Source organism: Cavia porcellus, unplaced genomic scaffold (assembly GCF_034190915.1).
Source record: "Cavia porcellus strain 051 isolate PalLab524CR breed Dunkin Hartley unplaced genomic scaffold, mCavPor4.1 scaffold_6, whole genome shotgun sequence".
In the NCBI taxonomy this organism is placed as follows: Eukaryota; Metazoa; Chordata; class Mammalia; order Rodentia; family Caviidae; genus Cavia; species Cavia porcellus.
In genome coordinates this window covers 99,818,480-99,823,595 of record NW_026947489.1, presented here as the reverse complement: position 1 = coordinate 99,823,595, position 5,116 = coordinate 99,818,480, and positions in this window count along the sequence as shown.

The following is a 5,116-nucleotide window of genomic DNA, read 5'->3' as shown; positions in this document are numbered from 1 at the left end:
TGAGAGCAATACAGGGCTTTAAATCAAGATAATGGATAGTCAAAGTGGGTTACTATAATATATCCTGCTATTTTTTATTTATTTTTCCCTTAATTAAAAGGATAAAAATAAAAAAGTAAATAATAAAATGGAGATTGAGATAAAAGAGGGCATAACAGCAAAACAGCACAGATCAAAACATAACCATTTAAGCAAAATAGTGTTTCACCTCAAGATAATCCCGACATAAAAGTAGTTACCATATTGTCTCTTTCCTTGAAATCTTTGAGTATAACTTCGTATACTGTAGCATCAAATATATCAAAACAATGTAAAACCATTTAAGAGAATGACAGTATTACAGGGTATTTAGAATCAACTAACAAAAAATGAACAATGATTTCTGTATAATCTCCTTGTCTATAAAAGTTTTTGCTTATACTATCATACATAATAAAATCCAATAAGATACAACCTGTTTAGACCATTGGAGACAGAAGAACAAAAGCTTGCTGAGACTTCAAAACGAGATGATACTAAATCAGTATTACCTATTAAGATGTCATTTTCTCCAAAATAGCTGTTCCTATCATCCAATCTTCTCTGCCTCAATTCTGTTGAGCTCTTTTTCTGTCATTAGTTGTCAGTTTGTTTTCTTCATTTTGTTTTCTGCTCCACTCAATTGTGGCCTCTCTGCCACTATTTCTCGATTCTTCGTATTTTTCTTTTTTAGAATATCCTGCAGTATTCTCTGTAGAGTTGAATTGGTGATTGCATATTCCCCTAGTTCCTCTTTATCCTGGAAGCACCTTGTTTTTCCATCAATTTCCAGGGATAGTTGTGCAGAATATATTAATCTTGGCTGGAGCTTATTATCTTTCAAAGCTTGGATTATTTCCCCCCACACTCTTCGTGATTTGATGGTTTGTGCCGAGAAATCTGCTGTAATTCTGATGGGTGTTCCCTTGTAAGTGGTCTGTTTCTTGTCTTTGACAGCTTTTAATATTCTGTTCTTGTATTGTACTTCTGGGATTTTAATTATTATATGCCTGGGCATTGCTCTGTTTGGGTTGTAGGTGGCTGGGGTCCTGTATGCTTCATACAATTGAGTATCTTTACCTTTTGCTAAATTAGGAAAATTCTCCTGGATTATTTCTGTGAGTAGCTTTTGTAGTTCATTTGTTTGTGTCCCTACTTCTTCTTTTATGTTCTTAATTCTTTAGTTATAGACCCTCTTATCATCTTCTAGTCTTTGTATTATTGCTGTTTGTTTCTTTGTTATTTTTAAGAAGTTTTTCATTTCATTCTCCCATATTACAAATCTGCCCTCCAGTTCAGATAATCTGTCCTTAGTTTCTTTCAAGCTGTTATGCCATTTTCAATAGAGTTTTTAGTTTCCTGGTAATCTCTTTGAACCTGCTTCATGTATTCTATGCTTTCTCTATTTTCTCCATCAAACAATTTTCCACTCTTTTTCTGTTCTTCCATTCCACCATCTGTTTTTTCTTAGGTAGTGCTTAGCATTTCTCTAACTATTCTGCTTCTGTCTAGCTTCAGGTCATTAATAACTTCATTCTTGAACTCGTCTATGAGGCTCTGGAGATAGCGCTTTATATCTATTGGTGCTGTGTCTGCTATTGCCTCTTTCTCAGGATTGGTGGCCAAGGACCCTTTCTTGTTGCTTCCCCTTCCCATATTCTTTGTTCCTTATATATGCAAGCATATATAGGAGGCTCAGCTTCCTTCCCTGTCGGCCACAGTCTGATTGAATTGTGCCGGCTAGGTGTTCCCGCCCACTGCAGCACACCAGGAAGTTGCAGACCAGGCAGCCTATGTGGGGCCCACCCCTCCAGGTCAATCTACCTTCAGGCGCTGGGACCTGGGTTGTACTAGCTACTGGGTCTCAGCCAGCAGCGTCACGTAGACTAGGCCCAGCTCACCAATCCCGCTTGAGAGGGGGTAAGTGACTGAAGTCACTGCAGCGCCCTGTTCCCACAAGTCTGCCTGGTCCCAGAATGTCCTCTGTTGGAGTCTCCTAGACAGTGGAAGAGTCCCAGTTCTCTCACTCACCGCAAGTCAATGCACAGCTCCCCGCCCATCCTGCTTTCAACTCCATTCACCGATTCCCATTCTCAGAGCTTTCCCTTGTCTCTCCCTGCCAAGTGGATGTAGACGCAGCAGTGGCGGTGACTGGAAACCCAAATCGTGGCTTCCAATGGCGCGTGCTCCAGCTTCCACACTGAGGCTTTTCTGTTCCTGTTATAGCACCAGGATTGCATTCCCAGTTGGTTTCTCTCAGCCCAGTTCGTTCTTGGGTCAGCAGGGCATATCTCCTCTTACTTATGATTCCTTACTCCGCACCATTCCTGAATTCTAAGCTGGGTCTTTCAGAGAGCCTCCATAGCTGCTGCTATCTGTCCACCATGTTCTCTGGGAAAACCTCTTTTGTTTTTCCTTCAGCTAACACAGAAGAGATGATTTATTGAACACGTGTTACACTCGGCCGCAAGTAAGAACAGAAGTAGTCCAGAATGCCACAGCTCCAGGGCAAAAGATGGGAGGTACTGCTTTAGTCATCAACAAGGTGGATCTCTTTGAGGTGGTCTTTGCTGTCATTGTCAATGAATTTCTAACACACTAAAACATTCTAGACAGCATACAGTCCAATAACTTGTACCAGCATCCTCAGCCTCCAGCATTCCTTATTTCTGCTCCTTTGGCCTCCATGGGTGTACAAGATTACTTGGACCTCTGTCTCATCTTCTTTCTTTTACGCTTCAGCCTGTGCATTCTCTTCTTCCTCCACTTGGCTCTCATCTTGCAGAGGTTTCTAAGAAGATCTCAACTGTTTCCTTTAGTTCGAATTTCTCTCCTGTGTCATTCAAGATGGAGTTCATGTTGTTTTTTAAATTAATCTTTTCACTTGCATGGGCTGATTTTGAATAAAGAAGAAGCAAAGGACCTTCATGTTACTCTCATGTCATCAGAAGTTCACTGATTGATGATGGCTAATACCACCTGTACATGTAATGTGTTTGATATTTGATTGCATTGCTGGGAACAATCCCCCATTTCTGTCCCCACCCCTTCAGCTGTCTAATTTCCCAAGATTTCTTTGATACTCCCAGAAGTGGATTCGCCCATCCCAGGCAAACTGCAGGCTGAACTTGCTCCATCCAAGAGGGAAAGCAATTCAGGCTCCACAACTTGCACAGACGCTTGGCAGCTTTGGTGCCTGTTGAGCTTACATTTAATGCCTATCTTTAGTCATCAGATGGATGCCACAAGCCTTTGCCAAAAAGCAAAACTTGGAACAGAATGCAAAGTACCTTCTAACAAGAAGCATAGTTGAAATTTAAAAGCTCAGTCGAGAGTGACTGAGAAAGGAATATCCGATTCTCAGATGAGATCAATCCTCTCATACGATTTCTCCTTTGTAGCACTTTATACTATTATGATTAAATAATTAATAGGGAAATCAGTTGTTTAATGGCCAATGCTCCTCTAAGCAAGATAAGAGCCATGGGAATAAAGATGTGTTATTTAAAACCACTTCCCACCCTCAGTCCTCGGGTTTGAATAAATCCTTGTACAGCGTATGCTTTGAGTAGCAAATGACTGAATCCCCAAATTAAATTTTTTCTCTAAAGAAAACATGTTACTGTAGGTTAGAGGAAGTTTAGAGGTGAGGTTGGTTGACTCAGCAACTCAACATGTCACCAAGAATCCTGCTTCTTTCCCGCCCGCCTGATGATACCATCTTCAGTGCTGACATCACCCTCAGGTTGCAAGAGGTCCAGGTGTCACCCAAAATCCAGAGGAAGAGCACAGAGCATCTCTGCTGACACTTTCTCTGAAACAAAGAAACTTCCCAGAATCCTCCTGCAGACTTCTCAGCATCCACAGGTCAGAACTGGGTCGTGTACATACTTCTGGATGAAGCCCAGGTGAGGGGACAAGATTGTCTTTTAGACCTATTGCTCAGACTGCCTGCTGAAGGTGGGGGATCTCACTCCCCTCCCTCACACCTGCTGCACGTGGCTGTGTGAGGAAGAAGTACAAAGCCAAACAAAATCAAAAAGCCAAACAGAAGCTGAAGGCAACGTCTAATGGGCTCACACCTCAGGCCTGGGCAGCCAACCATCTCTGTCAGAGACACCAAAGGGTCCTCGCTTCCCAAAACTCAGACAGTTTTCTTCTCCTGAGCCTGGAGTCTCCTCTTTCTTCTCCCTCACCTCCTTGTGGAGTTCTGGAATCACCACCCCTCAGCCATGCCGTGTCTTACTCCAAGTTCCTCGATGCTGTACCCTTGCAGACAGTGTGCTCTTGTTCACTAGCCCTTATATAAGAATCTATGATGAACTTCTGCTTGAATGACAAATTTGTGTCTATAGACAAATATCCTCTCAGCAAATGAGGACAATCACACAATCCATAACCATTCTTTCTTGCTGCCCTGAAGCCTAGAGCCACATACAGCCTTCACTACTCATGATGATGTCATCCCAGGCTCTTGGTACCACCGTGTCTCTCTTTTCTCTGAAAATTTGTTTAATATCTGTTTGTTTCAGTTTCTTTGTGAAAATAAGGTGATGCTGGGAAAAACGAGATTCTAGGATTTTTGAGAGTTTGACGAGTAGATAGCCAAAAACAGAAAAAAAAAAAAAAAAACATGGGATGGTGGTGTGCATACTTTGTGATCAATCCCAGCACCCTGGAAGGCTAAGGCAAGCCTAGGCAATGACTTAGTGACATAATAAGACCCTGTGTCAAAATTTACAAAAAAAAAAAAAAATATAGCTCAGTCCCCAGTACAAACAGGAAGGAAGGAAAGAAGGAAGGAAGGAAGGAAGGAAGGAAGGAAGGAAGGGGCTTACTTTTCTATGTTATACCCCAGATCACCAGCCCTAATCACAAATCTTAGATTTTGTTATCTACATCTCAGTTAATCAGACATTAGAAATTTATGTCACATTATTTTAAGACCTAAGGCCAAGATATACTCCTGCATCTGTGCAGGGGAGCCTTGTCAGAGAGAGTGAATATCACCGTCATTACTTGTGCTGTAAAGATTTCAATCCCCTGTCTTGGGAACCCCTGCAAGACTGGAGTAAGGGAGGGCCTCATCTTCCTCTGT